Genomic DNA, 10,020 nt, shown 5'->3' with positions numbered 1-10,020 from the left:
GGAATGTTGTCTACTCCCGGGGCCTTGTATCGACTCAGGTCTTTCAGTGCTCTGTCAAACTCTTCACACAGTATCGTATCTCCCATTTCATCTTCATCTGCATCCTCTTCCATTTTCATAATATTGTCCTCAAGTACATCGCCCTTGTATAGACCCTCTATATACTCCTTCCACCTTTCTGCTTTCCCTTCGTTGGTTGGAACTGGGTTTCCATCTGAGCTCTTGATATTCATACAAGTGGCTCTCTTTTCTCCAAAGGTCTCTTTAATTTTCCTGTAGGCAGAATCTATCTTACCCCTAATGAGATAAGCCTCTACATCCTTACATTTGCCCTCTAGCCATCCCTGCTTAGCCATTTTGTACTTCCTGTCGATCTCATTTTTGAGATGTTTGTATTCCCTTTTGCCTGCTTCATTTACTGCGTTTTTATATATTCTCTTTTCATCAATTAAATTCAATATTTCTTCTGTTACCCAAGGATTTCTACTAGCCCTCGTCTTTTTACCTACTTGATCCTCTGCTGCCTTCACTACTTCATCCCTCTGAGTTACCCGTTCTTCTTCTACTGTATTTCTTTCCCCCATTCCAGTCAGTTGTTCCCTTATGCTCTCCCTGAAACTCTGTACAACCTCTGGTGTAGTCAGTTCATCCAGGTCCCATCTCCTTAAATTCCCACCTTTTTGCAGTTTCTTCAGTTTTAATCTACAGTTCATAACCAATAGATTGTGGTCAGAGTCCACATCTGCCCCTGGAAATGTATTACAATTTAAAACCTGGTTCCTAAATCTCTGTCTTACCATTATATAATCTATCTGATACCTTCTAGTATCTCCATGATTCTTCCATGTATACAACCTCTTTTAGGATTCTTGAACCAAGTGTTAGCTATGATTAAGTTATGCTCTGTGCAAAATTCTACCAGGCGGCTTCCTCTTTCATTTCTCTCACCCAATCCATATTCACCCACTATGTTTCCTTCTCTCCTTTTTCCTACTCTCGAATTCCAGTCACCCATGACTATAATATTTTCGTCTTCCTTCACTTCCTGAATAATTTCTTTTATCTCATCATACATTTCATCGATTTCTTCATCATCTGCAGAGCTAGTTGGCATATAAACTTGTACTACTGTAGTAGGCATGGGCTTCGTGTCTATCTTGGCCACAATAATGCATTCACTATGCTGTTGGTAGTAGCTTACCCACACTCCTATTTTTTATTCATTATTAAACCTACTCCTGCATTACCCCTATTTGACTTTGTGTTTATAACCCTGTATTCACCTGACCAAAAGCCTTGTTCCTCCTGCCACCAAACTTCACTAATTCCCACTATATCTAACTTCAACCTATCCATTTTCCTTTATAAATTTTGTAACCTACCTGCCTGATTAAGAGATCTGACATTCCACACTCCGATCCGTAGAACGCCAGTTTTCTTTCTCCTGATAACGGCGTCCTCTTGAGTAGTCCCCGCCCGGAGATCTGAATGGGGGATATTTTACCTCCGGAATATTTTACCCAAGAGGACGCCATCATCATTTAACCATACAGTAAAGCTGCATGCCCTCGGGAAAAATTACGGCTGTAGTTTCCCCTTGCTTTCAGCTGTTCGCAGTACCAGCACAGCAAGGTCGTTTTGGCTAGTGTTGCAAGGCCAGATCAGTCAATCATCCAGACTGCTGCCGTTGAAACTACTGAAAAGGCTGCTGCCCCTCTTCAGGAACCACACGTTTGTCTGGCCTCTCAACAGATACCCCTCCGTTGTGGTTGCACCTACGGTACGGCCATCTGTATCGCTGAGGCACGCAAGCCTCCCCACCAACGGCAAGGTCCATGGTTCATGGGGGTAGCCATATGTGAATAGAATGGCAAAGGATGGTACAATGGGCCTTATCTTGCAAAATATAGATGTAGATGTAGACATATGAGCTAATTCCAACTGTGACTTGATACTGAATTGATGAGGCCCTATTTTTTCGCATTTTGTGAAGTATATAATTTTATATTTCTGAATATTTAAAGAAAGTTGCCAGTCTTTGCACCAATTTGAAATTCTGGTCAGATACGACTGGATGCTTATGCAACTTTTTCAGATGGTATTTCATTGTAGGTAACTACATCATCTGCAAAAAGATTGAGGTTATTGCTTATTGTCTGCCTGGCTATTAAGACACATATGTACAGCTAGAGTCCTAACCATTTCCGTGAGATACACTGAGAGTTACGTGAACATCTGTTGATGACTCTCCATCCAAGATATGCTGTGTCTGCCATACCGAGAAAATCCCCAACCCATTCACAGATTTCATTTGATACATTACATAATTGTACTTTTGATAATTAGGATTGATGTGGTACTGATTCAAATGCATTTTGGAAGTAAAAAAACCTGTATCTACCTAATTATCTTGTTCCATGGTTTTCAGGATACCACATGAGAAACGTGAGAGTTGGACTGATATTTTCAGAATGTGTGTTAGTTGACAGGGAATTGGTCCTTCAGTTCAAGGTACCTTATTAGAACTTGTTTGTGTTTCATTAAAACATATCCTCTGAATTGGTAGAAGTTCTCTTCATGCCACCAGATACTTTAATTTCGTGTACTATCCATTTGTTATCACTAGTTCTGTCTTATATTTCTTGTTTGTGTTTTAGGGATAAACCAGATTCAAAATGTTCAAGGCATATGTTTCAGACCGAGCGAGGTGGCGCAGTGGTTAGCACACTGGACTCGCATTCGGGAGGATGACGTTTCAATCCCGTCTCCGGCCATCCTGATTTAGGTTCTCGTGATTTCCCTAAATCACTTCAGGCAAATGCCGGGATGGTTCCTTTGAAAGGGCACGGCCAATTTCCTTCCCCATCCTTCCCTCACCCGAGCTTGCGCTCCGTCTCTAATGACCTCGTTGTCGACGGCACATTAAACACTAATCTCCTCCTCCTCCTCCTCCATATGTTTCAGAACACACAAACTTTTCTTCAGTGCTACCTGCTTTATAAATCTCTTTTCAGCGTTCTTCTCATACATTTTCTCTGAGTGCCATGATCATCCCATTTTTTGTTTTTCTGCTATAAATTATTTTTCTTTTGCAATGATAACCTAAATGCTTTGTATGTTTTACTGTCAACATTTAATGATCATTGTGAGGTAAATTATTTACTGTCACTTTTACATCAAGATTACTGAAGGTACATGTATCTAAAAGGCAAGTGGTCTATGGCTGTAGCAATATGACCTTCAGCCATCATTAGGCATACTACTGTTACATAATGCAAAGTTGTATTGGTTGGTTGATTGAGAGAACTGAGAGTGAGTCTCCAGCTAAATTTGCATAGCATTGTTAACACAATCTCTGACTGGTTTATGAAATGTGAGTTTTTCCCCATTGATGGCCTGTAAATTGTTGGTATTGAAAATTTATAATTACAGTACTTACCTACTGGAAGCAAAATTCCAGAACTTAAACTATTAATACATTTTTAATTTTTTAAATTTTGTGTGATTTGAAATTCAGTGTTGCAGCACCACTGCTCTAAGATCTGTTCAGTACAATATTCACTAATCTGTAGAGTTTGGGACTTCACATTTTTTTATGTAATAGAGATACTCTGTTTTATTGACTGGTTCTACAGTAATTTCCATTAATATTGTAATATGCATAATACCTCTGCTGATATCCTACTTGCCCTTGCCCTTTCATTTTCTGTAGTGGTATTATACACTGTACTATCACGTTGGACCTCCTTTTGCATAGTGTAGTGCACCACCTCAATGTGGCATGGACTCAACAAGTCATTGGAAGTCACCTGCAAACATACTGAGCCATCCATAATTGCGAAAGTGTTGCCAGTGTAAGATTTTGTGCACGAACTGACCTCTCAGTTATGTCTCATAAATGTTCTATGGGATTCATGTTGGGCAATGTGGGAGGCCAAATCATTTGCTCAAACTGCCCAGAATGTTCTTCAAACCAATTGTGAATAATTGTGGCCAAGTGACATGTTTGAGAAAATGAAGTCCATGAATGGCTGCAAATACTCTCCAAGTAGCCATTTCCAGTTAATGATCAGCTCGGGTCCTTTCCATGTACCCACAGCCCACACCATTATGGAGCCACCACCAGCTTGCACAGTGCCTTGTTGACAATTTGGGTCCATGGTTTTGTAGGGTCTGTGTCACACTCAAACCCAACCATCAGCTCTTACCAAGTGAAATTGGGACTCATCTGACCGAGGCATGGATTTCCAGTATTATAGGGTCCAACCTACATGACCATGATCCCAGGAGAGGTGCTGCAAGCAATGTCATACTGTTAGCAAAGGAACTCGCATATGTTGTCTGCGCCATAGCCCATTAACACAAAATTTTGTGGTATTGTCATAATGGGTCATATGTCCCACACTGATTTCTGTGGTTATTTCATGCAGCGTTGCTTGTCTGTTAACACTGACAACTGTAGACAAACGCCTCTGCCCTTGCTCATTAAGAGAAGGCTGTAGGCCACTGCATTGTCCTTGATGAGATGTAGTATTCTCAGCACACTCTTGACACTGTGGATTTCAGAAGATTGAATTCCCTAACAATTTATGAAATGAAATGTCTTATGCAGCTAGCTCCAACTACCATTCCATGTGCAAAGTCTGTTACTTCCCGTCGTGCGGCCATAATCATGTTGGAAACCTTTTCAGGTGAATCACCTGAGTGCAAATGCCATCTCTGCCAATGCACTGCCCGTGTACACGATACTACCACCATCTGTATATGTGAGAATATCACTGTCACATAACTTTTGTCACCTCAGTGTGGTGGTTTTGGAAGGTTTGTCCAAGCTGCAGCACTTAGCTTTGCTCTAGCTGTATCAATGGCAACAATATGTACTCTGCAATTCTGTCTTTGCAGGTCTTAACTTTTCAACAGTAGATTTAGCATTTTTGCTAAAGAGAGAATGGAATGTATATAACAGAGTTTATAACATAACAGATCTATACATTTCACTTAATTTTTATTGTATGCTACAGATTGCGTTTGGGGTGTAGGGTGAACAACTACAGCAGCATACAATTTTAAACAAAAAGTTTAAATGGGTTGGATAAAGTTCATGTTTTGCAGTAGTTGGCACAGCTTTGGTGACACCTCAGTGGGTGAGGTAGTCGGTGTAAACTGTTAAGCATTGATTCTGGCTTATTGGCTTCCGGAATTTCCCTAACAAGTTCATCCCAATTCAGTGGAATGGTACTGTTGGTGGCAAAATTGATGCCAGATGCCTCAGAAGTAACTAAGGCATGTACATCTTTGTCTGGCATTCCTTACAGTGGTTCACATAGTGTCTAATGGGTCAGTAGAGACCTGACCAGTGATGCCTGTGTCTGACACTGTTTATAGTCTTCGATAGTCCTAGGTGACGTAATGTTGGAGCATTGCAGAGATACTTCAGGATAGCTGATCGTAGATGAGCTGGAATGATGGGCAACCATTTCTACCCCATTGGATCATAGTTCCATGTATACAATGCTCTGTTTATTAATTGGAATTTTTCTTTGGTTGGTTCTTCCTTCTTCAAGGCTTCTATGGTTTCCCTCTGCTCAGCAGCAATGTCAATTAGTGCAGCAACAGTATATTACCCCCATGTTGCTGTATTGTTGGCATCCGTGTGTGTGCATCAGCTTTCATATACCAACGTTATGATGTACTCCTGAAGTGAATGGTGATCTGTCACAATGGTCATTGCTTTACCAAATAAATGTGGACAGAACTTGTTGATGACCCAAATAACTGTAAGGCACTCATCTCAGACTTGGACAATGCTCTGAAAGCATGAGCTGCCACCTTTTCACCACCTTCCTGAATTACTACTGGAGCTGTACCTCTACCATAACGGCTAGCATCATTCTCATCCTATAACGCCAGGACTGGAGAAGATTTTAACACCCCCTGAAGGACAAGGAAACATGTTTCTTGCACCTCACCCAAAAAATAAAATAAAATAAAAAATTGGTGTCTTCCTGCAATAGTTCTGCACCAAGGCATGTCCCTTGCAAGAAGCTCTTTATGAATCAGCAATAGTACATGCACTTTCCAAGAAAACTTCTTGCATCACAAAAGGGCCAAGGAGTTGGAAAATCTTCGACTTCTCATATTTTGTCTGAACTGAGACACCCCATCATCATTCACTAGGTGCCCCAAGATTTTTATTTTGAGTGGTGAAGAGGCACTTTGTCAGATTCAGGCAGGGGCCTGCAGTTTGAACACACTTAAACACAGTTGTCATGCAGCTTAGATGTTCTTCAAATGTCTTAAAAAAAAGCAGTGTCATCTAGATAGGAAAGACACATTGTCCATTTAGGGTGTCGAAGCAGGTTGTCCACATGTGAGAAAGAGTGCCACACAGTCCAGCTGGTACAACTGTGAAGTTTGGAAGCCATCGGGTGTTATGAAGGAAGCTTTGTTGCTATCAGCCTTGTCAGCGTTGATTTGCCAGTAGGCTTCTGTAGCCCATAGATGAAAAATATTTAGCTCCTTTCAAGCAGTTTAGAGTGTCATCATGTACAGCAATGGATAAACATCTTTCTCTGTAATTTTGTTCAGTCACCAGTAATTGATGCAGAAACACCACATGCCCTTTTTCTTCTTCTCAAGGACCACAGAAGAGCACAAGCTGAAGGTTCAATGATGTCATCTTGCAACATCATATACACTTCCTCCTGGATATCTATTGTTCAGCCAGTGACACATTATGTGAGCACTGGCTAGTTGGCTAATGATCCTCAGTGTTGGTATGATGTTTTATCATGGACCATTTGATCTGTCTTTTATCCACTCTGGATTTGAAAGCATCTGAAAACTGGTGCAGAACAGCTAACACTCCCCAACATTGTTCCTCAGTCAGGCCAGATCTTATTGACAATTTGATGAAAGCTTCCACCCCTGCACCATCTGTAATGGTAGCAGATCATGATTCTTTGTCAGTGATACTAAGCTGCTCTTTCTGGACTGTATTGGCTGTTCCTATGCACATACCTTTAGAGATGAGTGATACTTAGCAATACAAAGATCTCCTTGACCATGAGATTGTTGCTGACTGGTAGATTTTTTTTCTGTGTCTGAGTAGCTTTTGTAGTTGACAGAAGATTCAAAGTTTAATTGAGCATCTTGATGGATGACTCGAACTCATCTCATTGATGACAGTAGGATAACTATGTCTTCAACAGTAAAGAACCACTCAGAGCAATCTTTGTTGCGTGCGTTTGTGGGAATAGCTTCGTCAGCCTGGAGCTCTGGTCTTCCAAAATCTATGACTGTTTGTAATGCCTCCAAGAAGTCCCATCTGAGAATAACTTTATGACTACATTTTTCTAAAACTACAAATTTGATGGACTACATTCTGTCATAGATAGTTTTCTTGCAATACATGTTCCTGTCAGCTGGTCATATTTCCCATTGGCAACCTTCAGCACAATCACTTCTGGGTTACAGAACATAGTCTTCTTTAGCTGATGACAATAAACATTCAGCACTGTAGCTAAGGAATCCCCTGTGTTTACTAGCATCTGGGCAGATTGGTTGACGATGCTGACACCAGTGAGATTTCCTGACATCTCAGTGACTGTCTTACATGGAGGATTTCCAAATGTAGTGGCATCATATCCATAGACAGTCATTTCAATTAGTTTTCCTGAATTCAGCGGATAGGCGAGCAGTTGGTACCTCTGTATGGCGATGGGGAATTGACCTTGTCCAGGACATAGTGATTGGCTTTGCCCCACATATCGACTATGACTGTCTGAGTTGACTTGTGTGGATAGAATTGTTATGTTGGTTGATGTCTTGTGGTGTAATAGTGATCAAAGACTTGTCTTCTCTCTCTGCAGTCACATACAGTGTGTTCAGGGTATCCGCAGTGAAAGCATAGCAGCATATTGTTCTCCATCCTCCAAATGTGTGTTTTTCTGTAAGGCATTGTACTTAATGGAAGAGTTGGTTGTACCTGTGTTGTTGTTTGACAGTTGCAGACAGAGCTACACTGAGGGGATCTTGCACCTTCGGCAGAACTGCAAAAGTCAGTACAACAACCCTCTCCCTACAAAACTACATTTCTGCATTTTTTCTATACCCCTCTCTTTGAAGTCACATGCAAGATATTCCTAGCTTGTTTATTTCAGAGAACACAAGCACAGTGTGAATGTAAGATTGGTAAATACTAAGTGAGTTTTCTTCTATGGTGTTTGTGCATGAAACTTATCCTTAATCTAAACACAATACTGTGTGAGTGTTTCACCATCTTGATGTACACTTTTATCTTCACCTGGCAGAACTCCTCACTTCTTCCAGAAGTTATTCCTGAAAATTGCTTTTTACGCCAAAAAAGGCTATTCAACTGTTCTGGAAGATTATTTGGATTTATTTGCCAGATTACAGACAGATTTGAATTCACAACTCAAGTTATAACTCGTTAGTAATACAAGCATGACTGAATTGTTCCAAGGCTACTAGGAGAATCCTCCTCCCCTTCATTCAACACTTTTAAGTCAGCATTGACCATCGTCATGTAACTTCATCATAGAGCAGCAACATGGTGTGACACATGATGCTGTAGACTCTGTGGCTACTTGTGATGATACAGTTTTATCATAAGATGGTCTTTCTCTGTTGCACAATGCCCCAGGAGCACCTCTAACCAAAAACTGAAACATAACAGACTCAGAATTGGTTCAGTACTCTGACTAATCATAAGAACATAACTTAAACTTGATTGCTTACCAAATAAATGAGATTTCTCAATTGTATCAACTGTTATGGAGAAGTGTTTCACAAACACCTGAATTGTCTGCTGCACCTATAATTGAGTATTTGTGGTAATTTATGACTAATTATTGTAACCAGTACAATAATAAATTAGGGTGTTGACCATATAGTCTCAATAACTGGACCCATCTTCGAATGAATCTTATAGGCTTCTGACATAACAAAGAAGTAATGTTTTAAAATGGTAACTTATCAGCAGTTTATGTGCCCTCCCTCACTGACATAAGTTCAGCTTTACTTTGGTCAGTAGTTGAACATTCTCGATCCTATCACGTATGTACTAACAGTCCTCAATACACTGTCTAACCGCATCAAACCCAGTGGGTTGCCTTATCACAACACATTTTCCATCAGTACCTATAAGCAATTACAGTCCAATGTATACAATTATCATTTGCAGCCAACATGTGCAGACTAATAGTATGGTAACCCCCTTAACCTTACTTTAACCATATTTTCTCAATTACTACTGTACCATCCTTTGCCAATGGCAGAAGCTCCCTGGGTCCACACTACCTCAGGCTACCTGTAATAACACTTTTGACAAATGGAAAAATGGAAGGGCTCATGCAATGGAGCTATTGAATGGTGAAAAGAGGGGAAGACAGACTGGTACACCAACAGGGGAAGTAAGAAAGGAAAAGGACATTAGGAATGCTAGGACTGAAGGAAAAGAAGACAGCCCCAAAAGAGAGATAAGCTTCACCCCACCCCAGACTCCTTACTAGGGAGTATTTCCCTGGTGGGCTGGAGATTAGTGATGACCATAAATTTTACATAACAGACACCACCAGCTTCATCCTAAAAGGCCCCAATAAGTTTGGTCCTAGTACCCTATTATGAAGAGGCTATGAAGAGTGGAGTTGTTTGACCAAAAACTTCTGACCACTAATTTGCTGGACATTTTTATGGTTCAGTTAGTACCTAACTTGGTAAAAAGAATCCATGTATTTTGGGTACTTACAATTACCATCCCCTAGAAAACTATATAAATCCAGCCATGAGGTTAAAATTTTGTAACACATAAAAATCCTTCGCTTCATAAAAGAACCTCACCAATAAGTACAGCCTGGTTCTTGTACCTTAATCATCCATTCATGCTACTGTTGTCTTAACCCAGATGTCAAAACGACAGTAAAAGATCAACCATTCCAGAGTAAACATAAATCTTACAGCGGATGGTTATAAACACAGTTCATGGCCTCAGGAAGTCCC

Source organism: Schistocerca cancellata, chromosome 1, assembly GCF_023864275.1.
Source record: "Schistocerca cancellata isolate TAMUIC-IGC-003103 chromosome 1, iqSchCanc2.1, whole genome shotgun sequence".
NCBI classification, from domain to species: Eukaryota; Metazoa; Arthropoda; class Insecta; order Orthoptera; family Acrididae; genus Schistocerca; species Schistocerca cancellata.
The sequence above is the reverse complement of the archived record's forward strand: the minus strand, read 5'-3'. Positions refer to the sequence as shown.